This window comes from Sus scrofa, chromosome 6, assembly GCF_000003025.6.
Source record: "Sus scrofa isolate TJ Tabasco breed Duroc chromosome 6, Sscrofa11.1, whole genome shotgun sequence".
NCBI lineage: Eukaryota > Metazoa > Chordata > Mammalia > Artiodactyla > Suidae > Sus > Sus scrofa.
In genome coordinates, this window is record NC_010448.4 from 165331077 (window position 1) to 165351299 (window position 20223).

Consider the following 20223-nt stretch of genomic DNA (forward strand, 5'->3'; position numbering starts at 1 on the left):
ATGGAGGTTCCCAGGATAAGGGTTGAATTGGAGCTTCAGCAGCTGGCCTACGCCACAGCAAAGCAGGATCCAAGCCACATCTGCGACCTATACCTCAGCTCCTGGCAGTGCTGATCCTTAAGCCACTGAGCAGTCCCAAGGATTGAACCCACATCCTCATGGATACTAGTCGGGTTCATTACACTGAGCCTCAACAGGAACTCCTCAGCTTCCCTCTTAGAACTGCTTTTTCTGCATTCCATAGGTTTTTGATTATTGTGTTTTCGTTTTCATTTTCTCTAGGTATTTTTTGATTTCCTCTTTGATTCTTCAGTGATCCACTAATTGTTTAGTAACATATTGTTCAGCCTCCACGTGTTTGTGTTTTTTACAGTTTTTTTCCCTTGTAATCGGTTTCTAATCTCATAGTTTTGTGGTCACAAAAGATACTTGGTATCATTTCAGTTTTCTTACATTTACTGAAGCTTGCTTTTTGGCCCAGCATATGGTCTGTCTTGGAGAATGTTCCATATGCAATTGAAAAGAATTTATATTCTGCTGTTTTCTGGTGTAGTGCTCTGTAAATGTCAATTAAGTCCATCTGGTCTGATGTGTCATTTAAGGCCTGTGTTTCCCTATGGATTTTCTGCCTGGATGATCTGCCCATGGATGTAAATGGTCTTTTAAAGTCCACCACTATTATTGTGTTACTCTCAATTTCTCCTTTTATGGCTTTCAATTAGCATTTGCCTCATATAGTGAGGTGCTTCCGTGTTGGGTGCATATATGTTTACAATTGTTGTATCTTCTTCTTTGATTGATCCTTTGATCATTATGTAGTGTTTTTCTTTGTCTCTTGTAATAGTCCTTATTTTACTTATTTATTTATCTGTTTATTTTAGGGCTGCATTTGCCACACATGGGGGTTCCCAGGCTAGTGGTTGAATCGGAGCTGCAGCTGCCGGCGTACACCACAGCCACAGCAATGCAGGATCTGAGCCCCACCTGCAGTTTACACTACAGCTCATGGCAATGCTGGATACTTAATCCAATGAGTGAAGCTAGAGATCAAACCTGCATCCTCATGGATACTAGTTAGATTTATCACTACTGAGAGACAATAGTAACTCTTATTTTTAATTTTTATTTCATTTATTTCTTTTTATTTTTAAAAACTACTCAGTGAAATTAATTACGTTTAGAGTTTTACAGTGATCATCATGACCCAATTTTATAGCATTTCCATCCCAAACCCCCAGTGCATCCTCCCACCCCTCAAACTGTCTCCTTTGGAAACCGTAAGTTTTTCAGTCTGTGAGTCAGTATCCATTATGCAAAGTTCATTGTGTCCTTTCTTTAGATTCCACATGTAAGTGATAGCATGTGATGTTAGTGTCTCATTGTCTAACTTCACTTAAAATGATAATTTCTAGGTCCAGCCATATTTCTTTCTTTTTTTAAAAATTACTCAATGAATTTTATTACGTTTATAGTTGTACAACAATCATCACAACCCAGTTTTATAGCATTTCCATCCCAAGCCCTCAGTGCATCCCTCCGACCCCCCAACCTGTCTCATTTGGAAACCATAAGGTTTTCAAAGTCTGTGAGTCAGTATCTGTTCTGCAAAGAAGTTCATTGTGTCCTTTTTTCACATTCCACATGTCAGTGAAAGCATTTGATGTTGGTGTCTCACTGTCTGACTGACTTCATTTAGCATGGTAATTTCTAGGGCCATCCATGTTGCTGCAAATGCTGTTATTTCTTTCCTTTTAATGGCTGAGTAATATTCCATTGTGTATATATATGTACCACATCTTCTTGATCCACTCCTCTGTCGATGGACATTTTGGTTGTTTCCATGTCTTGGCTATTGTATGTAGTGCTGCAGTGAACATTGGAGTACATGTATCTTTCAAGTCATGGTTTTCTCTGGATAGATGCCCAGGAGTGGGATTGCTGGATTAAATGGTAATTCTATTTTTAGATTTTTGAGGAATCTCCATACTGTTTTACACAGTGGTTGCCTCAATTTACATTCCTACCAAAGGTGTAAGAGGGTTCCCTTTTCTCCACACCCTCTCCAGCATTTATTGCTTGTAGACTTTTTGATGATGGCCATTCTGGCTGGTGTAAGTTGGTACCTTATAGTGGTTTTGATTTGCATTTCTCTAATAATTAGTGAAATTGAAATCTTTTCATGTGTTTTTTGGCCATGTGTATGTCTTCTTTGGAGAATTGTCTGTTTAGATCAGAAGGTGTTTATAAATTTTGGAGATTAGTCCCTTGTCAGTCACATCATTTGCAAATATTTTCTCCCATTCTGTGGGTTGCCTTTTTGTTTTGTTTAGGGTTTCCTTTGCTGTGCAGAAACTTTTAAGTTTAATTAAGTCCCATTTGTTTATTTTTGTTTTTACTGTCATTAGTCTAGGAGGTGGATCTGAGAAGAATTGCTGTGGTTTTGCTGGAGAGTGTTTGGCCTATGTTTTCCTCTAAGAGTTTTATAGTATTTGGTCTCATGTCTAGGTCTTTAATCCATTTTGAGTTTATTTTTGTATATGGTGCTAAGAAGTGTTCTTCTTCTTCTTCTTCTTCTTCTTTTTTTTTTGTCTTTTGTCCTTTTACGGCCACACCTATAGCCTATGGAGGTTCCCAGGCTAGGGGTCTAATTGGAGCTGTAGCTGCCAGCCTATGCCAGAGCCACATCAACGCCAGATCCGAACTGTGTCTGCGACCTTCACCACAGCTCACAGCAACGCTGGATCCTTAACCCACTGAGTGAGGCCAGGGATTGAACTCGCAACCTCATGGCTCCTAGTCAGATTCATTTCCACTGCCCCATGACAGGAACTCCAGGAACTGTTCTAATTTCGTTCTTTTACATGTGGCTGTCCACTTTTCCCAGCACCACTTATTGAAGGGGCTGTCTTTTCTCCATTGTATATTCTTGCCTCCTTTGTTATAGATTAGTTGATTGTAGGTGCATGAGTTTAATTCTGGGCTTTCTATCCTGTTCCACTGATCTATATTTCTTTGTACCAGTACAATATGGTTTTGATGACTGTTGCTTTGTAGTATGGTCTGAAGTCAGGGAACCTGATTCCTCCAGCCCCATTTTTCTCTTTCAGGATGTCTTTGGGTATTCTGGATCTTTTGTGCTTCCAGACAAACTTTAAAATATTTTGTTCGAGTTCTGTGAAAAATGTCCTTGGTAATTTGATAGGGATTGCATTGAATCTGTAGATTGCCTTGGGTAGTATAGTCGTTTTGATAATATTGACTCTTCCAATCCAACAGCGTGGTATGTCTTTCCATCTGTTTGTGTCATCTTTGATTTCTTTCATCAGTGTCTTATAGTTTTCAGAGTACAAGTTTTTTGTCTCTTTAGGTAGGTTTATTCCTAAGTATTTTATTCTTTTGGATGCAACGATAAATGGGATTGCTTCCCTAATTTCTCTTTCTGATCTTTTGTTGTTAGTATATAGGAATGCAGTGATTTCTGTGTATTAATTTGTATCCTGTGACTTTGCCAAATTCATGGATGAGCTCTAACAGTTTTCTGGTAGAGTCTTTAGGATTTTCTAGGTATAGTATCATGTCATCTGCAAATAGTGATAGTTTTACTTCTTCCTTTCCAATTTAGATTCCTCTTATCTCTTTTACTTCTCTGATTGCTGTGGCTAGGACTTCCAAAACTATGTTGAATAGTAGTGGCGAGAGCAGACATCCTTGTCTTGTTCCTGATCTCAGCAAGAATTCTTTCAGCTTCTCACCATTGAGATGATACTGGCTGTGGGTTTGTCATATATGGCCTTTATTATGTTGAGGTAGGTTCCCTCTATGCCCACTTTCTGAAGGGTTTTTATCAGAAGTGGATGTTGATTTTGTCAGATGCTTTTTCTGCATCTATTGAGGGGATCATATGGTTTTTATTCTTCAGTTTGTTCATGTGGTGTAGCACACTGATGGATTTTCGTATATTGAAGGATCCTTGCATTCCTGGGATAAGTCCCACTTGACCATGATGTATAATCCTTTTAATGTATTGGATTTGGTTTGCTAGTATTTTGTTGAGGATTTTTGCATCTATGTTCATCAGTGAAATTTTTTTTTTTTTGTGGTGTCTGTCTAGTTTTGATATCAGGGTGATGGTGGCCTCATAGAATGAGTTTGGGAGTGTCCCTTCTGCAGTTTTTTGGAATAGTTTCAGAAGCAGAGGTGTTAGCTCTTCTCTGAATGTTTGATGGTGTTTGCCTATGAAGCTGTCTGGTCCTGGACTTTTGTTTGTTGGAAGGTTGTTTTTTTTTTTTTTTAGGGCCACACCCGCGACATACGGAGGTTCCTGGGCTAGGGGTTGAATTGGAGCTACAGCTGCTGGCCCATGCCACAGCCACAGCAACACAGGACCTGAGCCACATCTGCAACCTACACCACATTTCACAGCAACACCAGATCCTTAACACACTGAGCGAGGCCAGGGATCGAACCTGCATCCCCATGGTTCCTAGTTGGACTTGTTTCCACTGTGCCACGACAGGAGCTCCTGTTGGAAGTTTTTAAATCACAGTTTCAGTTTCAGTACTTGTGATTGGTCCATTCATCTTTTCTATTTCATCTTGGTTTAGTCTTGGAAGAATTGTACTTTTCTAAGAATTTGTCCATTTCTTCTAGGTTTTGCGTTTTATTGGCATATAGTTGCATATAGTAGTCTCTTATGATCCTTTGTAGTTCTGTGATGTCCGTTGTTACTCTTCTTTTTCATTTCTAATTTTATTGATTTGAGTCCTCTCTCTCTTTTCCTTGATAAGTCTGGCTAAGGGTTTATCAATTTTGTTAATGTTTTCAAAAAAACAGCTTTTTGTTTCATTGATCTTTTCTATGGTTTTGTTTCTATTTCATTGATTTCTGCCCTGATCTTTATGATTTCTTTCCTTCTACTAACTTTAGGTCTTGTCTGTTCTTCTCTCTTTAGCTGCTTTAGATGTAGAGTTAGCTTGTTTATTTGAGCTTTATCTTGTTTCCTGAGGTGGGCTTGTATTGCTATAAACTTCCCTCTTAGAACTGCTTTCGCTGCACCCCATAGGTTTTGGAGTGTTTTAACTGTGTTGTCATTTGCTTCTAGGTATTTTTAAACTTCCTCTTTGATTTCTTCAGTGATCCATTGGTTGTTTAGTAACATGTTGTTTAGTCTCCACGTGTTTGTGTTTTTTTGCAGTTTTTTCCTTGTCGTTGATTTCCAGTCATATAGCATTGTGGTTGGAAAAAATGCTTTGATATGATTTCAATTTTTTAAAGTTACTGAGACTTAATTTGCAGCCCAGGATGTGATCAATCTTAGAGAATGTTCCATGTGCACTTGAGAAGAATGTGTATTCTGTTGCTTTTGGATGGAATATCTTATAAATATCTATTGAGTCCATCTGGTCTGATGCTTCATTTAGGGCCTGTGTTTCCTTGTTGATTTTCTGTCTGGATGATCTGTCCATTGCTTTAACAAGTCCCCTGCTATTATTGTGTTGTTGTCAATTTCTCCTTTTAAGGTTTTAAGCAGTCGTCTTATATATTGAGGTGATCCTGTGCTGAGGGCATATATATTTACAATTGTTACATCTTCTTCTTGGATTGATCCTTTGATCATTATGTAATGTCCTTCTTTGTCTCTTATAATATTCTTTAAGTTCTGTTTTGTCTGATATGAGTATTGCTACTCCAGCTTTCTTTTGATTCCTGTTTGCATGAATATTTTCATCCATCCTCACTTCAATTTGTGTGTGTCCGTAGAAGTGAAGTGGGTCTCTTGAAGACAGCATATATAGGTCTTGTTTTTGCATCTATTCAGCCAGTCTCTGTTTTTTGGTTGGGGCATTTAATCCATTAACATTTAAGGTAATTATTGATATGTATGTTTTTATTGCCATTAACTGTTTTGAATTTGCTTTCATTGCTCTTTTTTTTTTTTTTTTTTTTTTTTTTTGTCTTTTCTAGGGCCACACCTGCAGCATATGGAGGTTCCCAGGCTAGGGGTCTAATCGGAGCTATAGCTGCCAGCCTACGCCAGAGCCACAGCAACGCAGGATCTGAGCTGCATCTGCTACCTACACCACAGGTTGTGGCAATGCCAGATCCTTAACACACTCAGCAAAGCCAGGGCTCAAACCCAAACCTCATGGTGTGATCTGTTAACCATTGAGCCACTATGGGATCTCCTTGTTGCTCTTTTTTCTTCCCTTCTTCTCTTGTTTTCTCCTCTTGTGGTTTGATGACTCTCTTTAGTGTTGTATTTGAGTTGATGTTTCTTATTTGTTTGTGTATCAATTGTCAATTTTTGGTTTGCAGTTTCCCTTAAATTTTGATATGAGTATATGTGTGTGTGTGTGTGTGTGTGTGTATGCGAGATTGTTTTAAGTTGTTGGTTTCTTAATTGCAATTGCATCACCAGTGACCTTCATTTGTACCATTCTCTTCTCACGGTTTCTGATTTTGTTAGCATAATTGCACGTGGATAATTTCCTATCTTTACTGTATATTTGTCTTTACTGGTGAGCCTTGTCATTTGTGGTATTTTTGTTTCTGTGACCTTTTCTTTTATGCCTAGAGAAGCTCCTTTAGTCTTTTGTTGTAAAGCTGGTTTAGTGTTGCTGAATTCTCTTAGCTTTTGCTTTTCTGTAAAGCTTTTGATTTCTCCTTCAAATCTGAATGAGAGCCTTGCTGGGTAAAGTAATCTTGGGTGGAGGTTTTTTCCTTTCAACATGTTAAGTATATCATGCCACTCCCTTCTGGCCTGCAGAGTTTCTGCTGAACAATCTGCCGATAACCTTATTGGGGTTCTCTTGTGGTTATTTGTTTCTTTTCTGCAGCTGCTTTCAAGATTTTCTCTGTCTTTAATTTTGACAGTTTGATTAATGTGTGTCTCGAGTTGTTCCTCCTTGGGTTTATTTTATATGGTATTCATTGTGCTTCCTGGATTTGAGTGAGTGGTTCCTTCCCATGTTAGGGAAGTTTTCGGTTATTATCTCTTTGCATATTTTTTCTGTCCCCTTCTCTCTCTCTCTTCTCCTTGTGGCACCCCTATAATATGGATATTGGTGTGTTTAACGTTATCCCAAAGTTCTCTGAGACTGTCTTCATTTCTTTTCAATCTTTTTCCTCTTTTCTTTTTTTTTTTCTTTTTTTGTCTTTTTGCTATTTCTTGGGCCGCTCCCGAGGCATATGGAGGTTCCCAGGCTAGGGGTCGAATCGGAGCTATAGCCACTAGCCTACGCCAGAGCCACAGCAACGCTGGATCCGAGCTGCGTCTGCAACCTACACCACAGCTCACGGCAGCGCCGGATCGTTAACCCACTGAGCAAGGGCAGGGATCGAACCCGCAACCTCATGGTTCCTAGTCGGGTTCGTTAACCACTGTGCCATGACGGGAACTCCTTTTTTCTCTTTTCTGTTACACATCAGTGATTTCCACTAGTCTCTTATCCATCCACCTCACTTATTTGTTCTTCTGCCTCCTATAGTCCGCTGTTTGTTGCTTCTAATGAATTTTTAATTTTAGTTGTTGTATTTTGCATGTCTGCTTGCTTAAGTTTTAAATCTTGTATTTCTTTGCTCAGTGTTTGCTGTAGATTATCAGTCTTTGCCTCCAGTCTATTTCCAGTGTCCTGCATCATCTTCACTATCATCGGTCTAAAGTCTTTCCTGGAGGCTGATAATTTCCAGATCACTTAGCTGTTTTTCTGGGTTTTTGCCTTTCTCCCTTATCTGAGTTATTGGTCTCTGCCTTTTCATTTTTATAGGATTTTGGTGTGGCCTTCTTTTTGCAGACAATAGAATTGTAGCCTCTCGCCTCTCTTACTTCTGATGTAATGTCTCCCCCCCCACCCACTTGGCTGAAATTGGTAGGGACTGGTGCCTTCCCACTGGTAGGTAGAGCTGATTCTTATCCCTCTGGTGGGTGGGGCTTTGTCTCTGGGTGCAATTAGAGGCTGTTGTGTGCCCCAGGGTCTTTAGGCAGCTTGTTTACTGATGGGTGGGGCTGTGTTCCCACATGGATTATTGTTTGGCCTGGGGCCTCTCAGCACTGATGGGTAGGGCCAGATTTTCCCAAAATAGCCACCTCTAGAGGAACACACGGCCCATGAACACTCCCAAGAGACCTTTGCCTCCAATGTCCTTCCCCAACAACAAGCCACAGTCACACCGCTTTCCCAGGAGAGCCTCCAAGAACTGCAGTCAGGTCTGACCTAGATTCCTATGAACTCTCTGCGTTTCTCTGAGACTCAGTGCACATTAAAGCCTCTGTGCGCCTTTTAAGAATGGGGTTTCCATCACCCCCAGTCCCATGGAGCTCTGCGCACAAGCCCCACTGGCCCCTAATGCCAGATGCTCTGGGGGCTCTTTGTCCCAATGCCAGATTCCTAGGCGTGAGGACCTGATGTGGGGCTCAGAACTCTCACTCCTGTAGGTGAGTCTCTATTATATAGTTTCTTTCCAGTCTGTGGGCTGCCTACCTGGTGGGTATGGGGTTACTTGTATCATGTTAATCACCCCTCCTCTTTGTCTTCTGGAATAGGATATCTTTTTTGAAAGTTTCCAATCCATTTGGTTGAAGGTTGTTCAGCATTTGGTTGCAATTTTGTTATTTTTGTGAGAGAAGGTGAGTGCCAGTCCTTCTATTCTGCCATCTTAGTCCCGTCTCCTCTTATTTTTCAAATTAAAAAAAAAAATTAAAAATTTTTTTTTTTTTCCTTTTTAGGGCCACACCTATGGCATATGGAAGTTCCCAGGCTAGGGGTCAAATCCGAGCTGCTGTTACTGGCCTACACTACAGCCACAGCAACACAGCATCCAAGCTGCAACTGTGACCACACATCACGGCAATGCAGAATCTTTAAACCACTGAGCTAGGCCAAGGATCAAACCCTCATCATCATGGTTACTAGTTAGGTTAATTACCGCTGAGCCACAATGGGTACTCCCCAATAGTCTTTATTTTAAAGTATATTTTGTCTGATATGAGTATTGCTATTCCAGCTTTCTTTTGATTTCCACTTGCATGGAATGCCTTTTTCCATTCACTTTTAGTCTCTGTGTGTCACCCTAAATCTGAAATGGGTCTCTTTTAGACAACCGATATGGGCCTTGTTTTTGTGTCCATTCAGCCAATCTTTGTCTTTTGATTTGAGCATTTAATCTATTTACATGTAAGGTCATTGCCAATATGTATGTTCTTATTGCTCTTCTGTTAATTTTGGGGGATTTGTATTTGTAGGTCATTTTTTCTTCCTTTCCTCTTTTGTTCTCTTGTGAATTGATGACTATCTTTAGTTGATGACTATCTTTAGTGTTGTGTTTGGATCCTTTTTTTTTTATGTGTATATCTAGTATATATTTTTTATTTGTGGTTACCATGAGGTTTTGATATAGCAGTCCATATATTCATGGTTGTTTTAAGACGCTTATGTCTTGGAGTTCCTGTTGTGGCTCAGTGGCTTAAGAACCCAACATAGTCTGCATGAGAATGTGGATTCAATCCCTTGCATTGCTTTGTGGGTTAAGGTTCCATCATTGCTGCAAGCTGCAGTATGGTTCACACATGCAGCTTGGATCCGCTGTTGCTGTGGCTGTGATAGAGGCCAGAAGCTGCAGCTCCTATTCAACCCCTAGCCTGGGAACTTCCATATGCTGCAGTTATGGCTGTAAAAAGAAAAAAAAAGATTCTGATGTCTTAATTTTACATACATTTCAAGTAGCCGACATTTGTACTCTCTTCTCATGATTATTGATTTTGATACGACATTTTTATGTGGATGATTTCCTACCTTTATTTTATGTTTGCTTTCCAATTTTGTAATTTTCTGTTTTTGCTGTAGCATGTGGAAGTTCCCAGGTTAGGGGTCAAATGGGGACTGCAGCTGCCTACTTATACCACAGCCACAGCAACTCCAGATCCGAGCCACATCTGTGACCTATACCATAGCTCACGGCAACACTAGATCCATAATCCACTGAGCAGGGCCAGGGATCGATCTTTCATCCTCCTGGATACTAGTTAGGTTCGTTCCTGTTGAGTCATGACAGGAACTCCCTGTTTTGTAATTTTCTTATTTTAGTTGTGGCCTTTTCTACTTATAGAAGTTCTTTTTGCATTTGCTGTAAAGTTGCTTTATAGGTGCTGAATTCTTTCAGCTTTTACTTATTTGTAAAGCTTTTGATTTCTTTATCAGATCTGAAGGAGCAGCTTGCTGGGTAGAGTATTCTTGGTTGCAAATTTTTTTTCCCTTTCTTCACTTTAAATACATTGTGCTACTCCCTTCTGGTCTGCAGGGTTTCTGCTGAAAAATCAGCTGATTGTCTTATGGGGATTCCCTTGTATGTTATTTGCTGCTTTTAATATTCTCCCTCTGTCTTTTGTTTCTTTTGGTTTGATTATTGTGTGTCTTGGCATGTTCCTCCTTGAGTTTTAACCTGTATGGGACTCTGCTTCTTGGACGTGGGTGACTGTTTACTTTCCCATGTTAGGGAAGTTTTCGTTCTTATCTCTTCAGATATTTTCAGACCCTTTCTCTCCCTCTCCTCCTTCTGAGATCCCTATACAGTGAATGTTCACTTGTATGTTGTTGTCCCAGAGGTCTCTTAACTGTCCTCATTTCTTTTCATTCTTTTCTTGATTCTGTTCTGTGGGAGTGTTTTCCACCACCTTTTCTTCTAGCTCACTTATACGTTTTCCCTCATTTATTCTGCTTTGATTTCTTCTGGTATAGTTTTCATTTTAGTTATTGTATACTTCAACTCTTTCAGTGTTTTTATATTTTATAAATCTTTACTAAAAACTTTTTGTGGAGTTCCCATCGTAGTGCAGTGGAAACAAATCCAACTACCATGAGGTTGCAGGTTTGATCCCTAGCCTCGCTCAGTAGGTTACGGATCTGGTGTTCCCATGAGCTGTGGTGTAGGTCGCAGACGTGGCTTGGATCTGGTGTGGCTGTGGCTGTGGTGTAGGTTGGCAGCTACAGCTCAGATTTGACCCCTAGCCTGGGAACTTCCATATGCTGTGAGTGTGGCCCTAAAAAAAAAAAAAAAAAAAAAAAAAAAAAAAAAAAGGCAAAAGACAAGAAAAACCTTTTTGAAACTTCTCATGCTGTGTATCCATTCTTCTCCTGACTTCTTGGGTCATTTTTATGATCATTACTCTTTTTCCAGTAGATCGACTCCACTTCACTCAGTTGTCCTTCCGAAGTTTTAACCTTGTTCCTTCATCTGGAACATATTCCTTTGCCGTCTCATTTTGTTTAAATTTCTATTTGTGTTGTTATGTACATAGTATCTTAGTTATGATTCTTGACCTTGAAGAAGTGACCCTCTGTAGGAGATGTCCTTTGTGTCCCAGCAGTACACTCCCCTCTTGTCACCCAAGAGCCAGGCCCCAGGTGGTCCCAGGATAGCTTCTGACCTGTGAACTCAGTCTTGCAGGCTGCAGGATCATTTTTACTTGCTTCTGGTGTCTGTCCCCTGATGGGTGAGGCTAGTTTTGAAGTTTGTCCAGGCTTCCTGTGGGATGTCTGCCCACTGGTAGCTGGAGCTAGGGCCATGTAAAGGGGCCTGAATGGAGGTGGCTGTGGGCTCACGAAGCCTTTAGGTTACCTTCTGCTGATGGGTGGGGCTGTATTCCCACCCTGTTGGTGTTTTGGCCTGAGACACCCCAGCATTGGACCTTACGGGCTGTTTGGTGGTGGTAGATCTCCTGACATGGCTGCCTCTAGCCAGAGTTCCCGTAGGTCCCTGTTAGGTCTGCCACCAGCTTTTATGATGCAAGAAAGAGCCACAGCTTCCCTCACCTCCCCAGGAGACTCCAAGACCAGCAGGTAGGTATGGCCCAGGCCCCTGTGTATATTCACTGCTTTTGTGCTGGGACCCAGTGTGTGCAGGCCCTTGTGTGTGACCTCGAAGAGTGGAGAGTCTCTCCCCCTCAGTCTTGTGGTGCTCCTGCAGTCGAGACTGCTGGCCTTCAAAGCCACATGCTCTCGGGGCTCCTCCTCATGCCAGATCCCTAGGCGGGGGAGCCGAGTGTGGGGCTCAGAGTTCTCACTCCTGTTGGAGAACTTCCGTGGTATAATTATTCTCTTGCTTGTGGGTCGCCCATCAGGGGTATGGGATTTGACTGTGTCACGAGTGCACCTCCTGACATTTCACTGTTTCTTCCTCGTTATCTCTGGGGGGGGGGGGATCTTTTTTTTTTTTTTTTTTTTTTTTTTTTTTGGGCAGATTCTGGTTTTGTGTTTTTTGATTTTTTTTGGCCATGCCTATGGCATGGAGAAACCCAGGCTAGGGATCAAACCTGCGCCATAGCGGCAACCTGAGCCACAGCAATGACAGTACTGGATCTCTTAACCCCACTAGGCCATCAGGGAACTCCTGCTAGGATTTTTGTATTCTTTTTCTTTATTTTTGTCTTTAGGGCCACACCCGTGGCATATGGAAACTCCCAGGCTAGGGGTTGAATGGGAGCTATAGCCTCTGGTCTACACCACAGCCACAGCAACATGGGATCTGAGCTGAGTCTGTGACCTACACCACAGCTCATGGCAACGCTGGATCCTTTAGCCTACTGCAAGAGGCCAGGGGTTGAACCCATGTCCCCAAGGATACTAGTAGGGTTCCTTACCAATGAGCTGCAATGGGAACTCCCTTCCAGACTCTTTTATTGATAGTTGTTCAGCAGTTAGTTGTGTTTTTGGTGTGTTTTTCAAAGGAGGTGAGTTCAAGGTCCTCCTACTCCACTATCTTGTGTCCAACCCTCCTCTTGCTTTTCATTATGAGCTGAGAGCTTGAGATTCAGTGTAGAACCAGGCAGATGAATCCCTGATTTCATGGAGCTCACTTTCTGTTGGATGCCATGTTCAGAAGCACTGTATATAACACAGTGAATCAAGGTGATGTGGGCTGTGTCTAAAAATTCTTGAAAGGCCAAATGGTTTCCAAATGATTGCATGTGAAAACAAAACTCAAGAATATCTGAAAAGATGGGCTGAGGACAGGCAAGTCTGAAGGTTTACTGTTTTGTCAGGTCTTTTCCATGAATCTGTGTTTGTCGTTATGCTAGTATCATTCTGTTTTGATTACTATAGCTATACAGTTAAGGTTTTTTGTTTTTTGCCACGCCCTCAGTATGTGGAAACTTTGAGGCCAAGAATTCAACTCATGCCATAGCAGCAGCCCAGGTTGCTGCAGTGACAGTGCTGGATCCTTAACCTGCTGCACCACAAGAGAATTCCCTATAGTGAGTTTTGAAATAGGGAAGTGTGTATCCTTCAACTTTGTTCATCTTTTTCAATATTATTTTCAAGATTATTATTTCAAGAGGTATTCAAGGGCTCTTTCAATTCCATATGAATTTAATTGATTTTTCCATTCCTGAGAAAAGCCTGTTGCAGTTTTTTATTTTTAATTTTTTTAAGGCTGCACCTGCAGCATATGGAAGTTCCTGGCCTAGGGGTTGAATTGGAGCTGCAGCTGCCAGCCTGTGCCACAGCCACAGCCACAGCAATGGCTGATGCACGCCGCATCTGCAGCCTGTGCCACAACTTGTGGCATTGCTAGATCCTTAACTCACTGAGTGAGGCCAGAGATCAAATCTGCATCTTCATGGAGACCGTGTCTGGTTCTTAACCTGCTGAGCCACAACGGGAACTCCACCCATTGCAGTTTTGGTGGAGATTGCATTGAGCTGTAGATCACTTCCGTGCATCTGTGAACTTGGGGTGTGTTCCTATTGATTTATGTCTTCTTTAATTTCTTTCAGCAATGTCTTAATGTTTCCATTGTGTAAGTCATTCATTTCCTAGGTTAAATTTGTTTCCAGATATTTTATTCTTTTGGAAACTATTTTCTTTATTTTCTTTTAGGTTGTTCACTGTTGGTTTCTGGAAATGTAACAGAGTTTTTTGTGTTGATCATAGACCCCTATAACTTTGACAGACTTGTTCATTAGCTGTAGTGTCTTTTTTGTTTTGTTTTGTTTTTCGGTTCTTTGGGATTTTCTGTATTTAGGATATGTCACCTACAAATACAGATAGTTTTTCTTTTTTCTTTCCAGTTTGGATGCCTTTCATTTTTTTTTTCTTGACTAATTTCTCTGGCTAGAATATCTAGTCCTATGGCATTTTTGAATTGTGTTGTTCAGATTTCAGAGTCCTGTGAGTAAAGATTCACTTTCCGGGAGTTCCCGTCGTGGCGCAGTGGTTAATGAATCCGACTAGGAACCATGAGGTTGCGGGTTCGGTCCCTGCCCTTGCTCAGTGGGTTGACGATCCGGCGTTGCCGTGAGCTGTGGTGTAGGTTGCAGACGCGGCTCGGATCCCGCGTTGCTGTGGCTCTGGCGTAGGCCGGTGGCTACAGCTCCGATTCAACCCCTAGCCTGGGAACCTCCATATGCCGCGGGAGCGGCCCAAGAAATAGCAACAACAACAACAACAACAAAAGACAAAAGACAAAAAAAAAAAAAAAAAAGAAAGATTCACTTTCTTTATTCCCCTTATGTGCTCATCGCTGCGCCCCTTAGGCTAGGGGACAGGAGGAGACCTTGATTTACCAAGATGTATACAGGGAAGGAACCATTCTACCAGATGAAATTGCAGTACTATTACCAAAGAAGGGGAGATGGTGCCCAGTAGTTAAAAAACCAACCAACAAACCAACCAACCATTGACTCCAAGGCCCATATTTGGTCCGTATTGGTTTTGGCAAATCCAGGACTAGAACCAGGCCCCTTGATTTTATAGGCAGTATTTTTGTTTAGTGTTCTAGCAGTTCTTTGTTATCCGTTAACCACAAATTAATTTTCTTAGAATGTTCAGTTCACTAGGTTTGAATTTTCTGTGTTACCACTTGCCACACTTTAATAAGGCTGTTTTCAAGTAGCATTTTCTATTTTACAGAAAAAAATGTATTAGAGAATGTCAGATTCTTTTAAAGGTCCTTAAATTAATCCAAGAATTTATGTTCAATATGTGTATAAAGCATTTCATGTGAGGTTTTTACTCTCCATCCGGTATGAACTGCATGGCATACTTGCATTATCAAAAACTTCATTTTGGCACTCATATTTAAATGTTTCCCTAATTATTTTATTTATTCATGATATTGACTTATGAAGGGATGACCTCTTTCATTCCCAAAGTATCTCCCAAAGTATGTTGTAAATTATTTTCTTAAGAAAGAATCATTCATTCCTGAATGAGTAAGAGGTTGTCTTTGAAGTGGTTAGAATGGCAGAATCTGTACAGGCAGTGCTTGGGTTCATTTCCTATCTCCAGCTCTTGGTAGCTGGCCAAGGGCTGCTTAAACCTATTTGTGCCTCACTTTTTTTCCCCTCAGAACAGTTCTGACCACTAAAATCAGCACTGTGGACTGCCAGCTTGTGATGTCTTTGATCTAGAGTGGTGAGATAAGGAGGCAGCTGGCTTGGAAAAAAGAAACCTATAACCGGTTTAGAAGGAGTAGCCAGAGAGGTGGAAACAGCATAGAAAAGTGTAGACTCTCAGGAGTTCCTGTCGTGGCGCAGTGGTTAACGAATCTGACTAGGAACCATGAGGTTGCGGGTTCGGTCCCTGCCCTTGCTCAGTGGGTTGACGATCCGGCGTTGCCGTGAGCTGTGGTGTAGGTTGCAGACGCGGCTCGGATCCCGCGTTGCTGTGGCTCTGGCGTAGGCCGGTGGCTACAGCTCCGATTGGACCCCTAGCCTGGGAATCTCCATATGCGGGAGCGGCCCAAGACCAAGAAATAGCAAAAAGACCAAAAAAAGAAAAAAAAAAAAAAAGAAAAGTGTAGACTCTCAGAGGCTGAGTAAAGAGGGTATTTCAAAGAGGAGGGAGTTATTAGCAGTACCAAATGCTGTGGATAAGGACTGATAAGTGTCTACCAAATTTAGCAATGGGGTCACTACCTTCGGCAGAAGTATTTCAGTGGAGTGATGAGGTTGGGAGGCAGAAGTGCAATGGTTTCAGGAGGAAATTTAAGTAGAGACAGGCCGTGTGTACAATTCTTTGAGAGAACTAAGGTAGGAAGAAAAGTTACAGGGTATGAGTTCATCTGGGATTTACGAAGCCCCTCCATCAATATTACACGCAGACTGTGTTTGTGTACATTTTTTTTTCTGGAGAAAAAGCCTTAAAGCTTTCATCAGTTCTTCAAAAGAGTATATAACCCCCAAAGAACCATGTCTTGCAAGGGGCCTGTAGTTGAATGATTTGGACATGTTTATGAGCACGTAGGAAAGGAACCAGCAAAGCAGGAGAGACTAGAAACTAGGAGTTGTGTCTTGAAGAACTGCAATCCCTCTGGCATAAAAGGAGATGAGATCTAGAGCATTTGGTAGAGGGACTAATTTAGATAAGAAAAAATGGGTATAGATGCATGTATATTTATAGGTAAATGGCAGGAAACTGAAGTACCTCTCTTCGTAATGTTTATTTTCTCCATTATGCAGTAGGTGAAGTGGGGTATCCCAAGAAATAAGAGAGATGGAATGTGATGTTTGAGGAAGGCAAAGGTTTGAAATAGCCATAGTGAAGAGTGGGAAAGAGAAGATATTGCTGCTTTTTCCCCTCCTGCAGCCTATGGGGAGAGCATAAAAGAGACTGAGCTGTGGTGAGGTCTTGCCAGGCAGGTGCAGTTGAGGAGACAGAGAGAGATCAGGGGAGGGTATTGGTCAGATAGGGAGGGAAGCAATGAGTTCATGGAATTGTGTCACAGAGGTGACAGAACGCGGAGGACTGGACGAAATGAGGAAGCTGAGAGAGTGTGGGATTAGGACCAGGGTTCTCGCCCAAGTTGTTTTTTTAATTTTTTTAAATTTTAAAAATCAGAATCACTGGTTATGTTTTTTTAAAAAAAAGATGCCGAAGTTACCTGGTGGCCTTGAGGTTGAGAACCTGTTGTTGTCACTCCTGTGGTTTGGGTTACTGCTGTGGCCCAGGTTGGATCCCTGGCCTGGGGGATTTTCACATAGCCCAAAACAAAAACAAAAAATCTGCAGATGCCCAGGTCTCATTCTGGATCAACTGAATCAGAATCTCTAGGAATTTGGACCAAGGCATCTTCATTTAAAAAATTCTACATATGGTTTAAAGAAAATTTTAAAATTATAGTAAAAATTTGCTCCTTCTGGTGTATAGTTCTGTGTTTTGACAAATACCTAGTGGTATCCTTTATTAGAATAGAGGGAGTTCCCTTCGTTGTGTCTTAGCAGCTGATGAACCCGACTAGGATCCATGGGGATGCAGGTTTGATCCCTGGCCTCTCTCAGTGGGTTAAGGATCTGGCGTTGCTGTGAGCTGTGGTGTAGGTCACAGATGTGGCTTGGATTCTAAGTTGCTGTGGCTGTGGCATAGGCCAGCTGTAGCTCTGATTCGACCCCTATCCTGGGAACTTCCATGTGCTACAGGTACAGCCCTAAAAAGCAAAAAAAAAAAAAAAAAAAAAAAAATGAGGAGCAGGTTTGATGAGAATGGTACATTTTTAGAAAAAGTTTTATTGAAGTATAGTTAATTTACAAGGCTGTGATAATTTCTGCTAAGGTACATTTGTTTTTGAACAACATCTGATTTCTTGTTACATTAAAGATACAGCTATGGAGTTAAGATTATTACATTGAATCAATATTTTTCCCATCCCCCCCCCTTTTTGTCTTATTATGGCTGCACCCATGGCATATGAAAGTTCCCAGGCTAGAGGTCATATTGGGACTGTAGCTGCTGGCCTATGCAACAGCCTCAGCAGCGTGGCATCCAGGCTGCATCTGTGAACTACACCGCAGCTCGAGGCAACACCAGGTTGCCGTAACCCACTGAGTGAGGCCAGGGATCAAATCCACGTCCTCATGGATGCCAGTCAGGTTCATTACTGCTGAGTCACAGTGGGAACTCCCTTCCCATCCCTTTCTTGAAGTCTGGATCAACAATGGGCCTACTTTTTAGTAAAGAGCCAGGTAGTAAATACATTAAGCTTTGTAGACCGCATATGATATCTGTTGTGTTTTCTTTGTGTGTATTTGAGTTCCCAACTATTAAAAACAAAAAAACCATTCTTTGTGCTGTACAAAAATAGGCAAAGGCTATAGTTTGTTGACCCTTGGTAGATAATCAGCACCACACTAAATCAGGCTCTGATTTGTAGGGTTTGCTGATTCTGGAGGTGAAATACTCCTGGAGCCTGTTTCAAACTACCAATGTCATATACTGAATGCAGAGTTTGAAAGAGATGTACCGCAGCAAAAAGTATTTCCACTGTATAAATATAATAGATATACATAACTTTAAATGCATAGTTAAAATATAGTAAAATATTAATGAAGTGATATTTTGAGTTGAACCATTTTAATATAATTTATTTAATTGTGCATTTTTATCATTTAATTTTTTGGTAACACCCACAGCATGGGGAAGTTCTCAGGCCAGGGATCAAACCTGCACCAGAGCAGCAACTCTAGCCACTGCAGTGACAGCACCAGAACCTTAACCCACTGGGCTACAAGGGAACTCCGTAATTTTTAGTAATGACCATGTATAACCGTGGTTTGCAAGTTCATGAAAATTTAACAGTCAGCTTTTGCTAGTCTGTCTGTACAAGTTGCCTTCAACATGTCATTGACATAATATTGTAAATCCACAGTACTTTAATTAAATAACAAACCAACATATCATTAAATCTAAGGCTTAGAGAGGTAAGATAATTTACCAAATATAGTTTAAGTAGCAGAACAAGGTATCTTTTATTTAACTTTTATTTTTATTGAAGGAATTCAAGTTCATAGTTTATTTTTTATTTTTATTTTTTTATTTTTTTTGTCTTTTTTCCTTTTCTCGGGCCATTCCCACGACATATGGAGGTTCCCAGGCTAGGGGTCCAATTGGAGCTGTCATCCTGGTACTCTCAGCTCTTCTAGACAGTACTCTTCCCCCCACCCCTTGGCTGCACCTGCTGCATATAGCTAGGGGTCAAATCGGAGCTGTAGCTGCTGGCATACACTACAGCCACTGCAACGCTGGATCTGAGCTGCGTCTGCAACTCTGGGTCCTTAGCTCACTGAGCGAAGCCAGGGATGAACCTGTGTCCTCATGGATACTAGTCCGGTTCATCACTGCTGAGCCACAAGGGGGACTCCCCCTAGAGAGTACTCTTGCTGCTCCGCTGTGTTAGCATCCATTTTCCTTGGTCCTACACCATCCTCCTTCCTGGGTTTATGTCTTCATTTTGGTAGAGAACACTGTTCAGGAGCTTCCTGAGAAAGGGTGCTAAGAGCTAAGTTGTTTGAGACCTTATGGATCTGAAAATGTCAGTTCTCGCTCATGTGTAATTGATAACGTGGCAGGGTAAATAATTCTAGGTTGAAAAACCATTTTCCCTCTGAACATGAGGTTCTTCCTTCAGTACTGCTTTTGAGGAATCCAGAGACAGACCAGGCCTTCGTCCTTTGTGATGTCTTCCCCCCCCTTCCCCACGGCAGATTTTAAGACCGTCTCTTTATTCCTAATGTGAAGTTCCAGAGATGTACCTTGGTGTGGGGCGTTTTCATTCCTTGTTGGGGGTACTCTGTGGGCACTTTCATTCTGGAAATGTATGTCCTTCATTTTTGAATTTTTTTCTTTTTTCTTTTCTTTTTCATTTCTTTTTTTGCCAAACTCGCTGCATATCAAAGTTCCCAGGCTACGGATCTAATCTGAGCCACAGTTGTGACCTATACCACAGCTGCAGCAATGCCAGATCCTTAACCACTGCACTGGGCCAGAAATTAAACCCACAACTCAGCAGCCACCTGAGTTGCCGTAGTCGAATTTTTAACCCACTGTACCCCACTGGGAACTCCTGAAAGTTTTTCTTATTTATTTTAAATATTTCTGTTTTCTGGAACTTCTGTTAGTTCAGTGTTGGCTCTTCTGGGTTTATCCTCTAATTCTGTTGTTTTTTCTCCTATTTTTCCTTAACTTTTTCTTTTTATTCTACTTCTTGGGAGATTTTCTCAACTTTATCTGCCAGCCTGTCAATTTGAGGTTTTTTAAAAAACCTCAATCATTATTTTAATATGTGGGGCTTTTGTTCTTTAATGTTACATTAGTATAGATCTTGTTTATGTTTCATAGATGTAATATTTCATTTTCTATTTCTGATAGAGTTTTTTTGGTGTATCTGTGAAGTTTTCTTCTTAAATTCTTTGTTTTCTCCTAAGTTCTTTTATTTATTTATTGTAGTGTTCCT

At 41.2% G+C, this 20223-nt stretch overlaps 1 protein-coding gene across 6 annotated transcripts in view; it reads left to right on the plus strand.

Annotated features, from left to right (window-relative positions):
* The window catches only part of LOC100511937 (phosphatidylinositol 3-kinase regulatory subunit gamma), a 134409-nt gene that overhangs the window by 62817 nt on the left and 51369 nt on the right, over positions 1–20223 (plus strand). Inside the window, exon 1 of one of the 6 annotated variants that reach the window (XM_021096721.1) lies at positions 8413–8434. The exons of the other annotated variants lie outside the window; for them this stretch is intronic. The gene's annotated coding sequence lies outside the window, so the exon portion shown is untranslated. Of the gene's footprint in view, positions 1–8412; positions 8435–20223 lie in introns of those variants that run through there. 6 annotated transcript variants of the gene reach the window in all.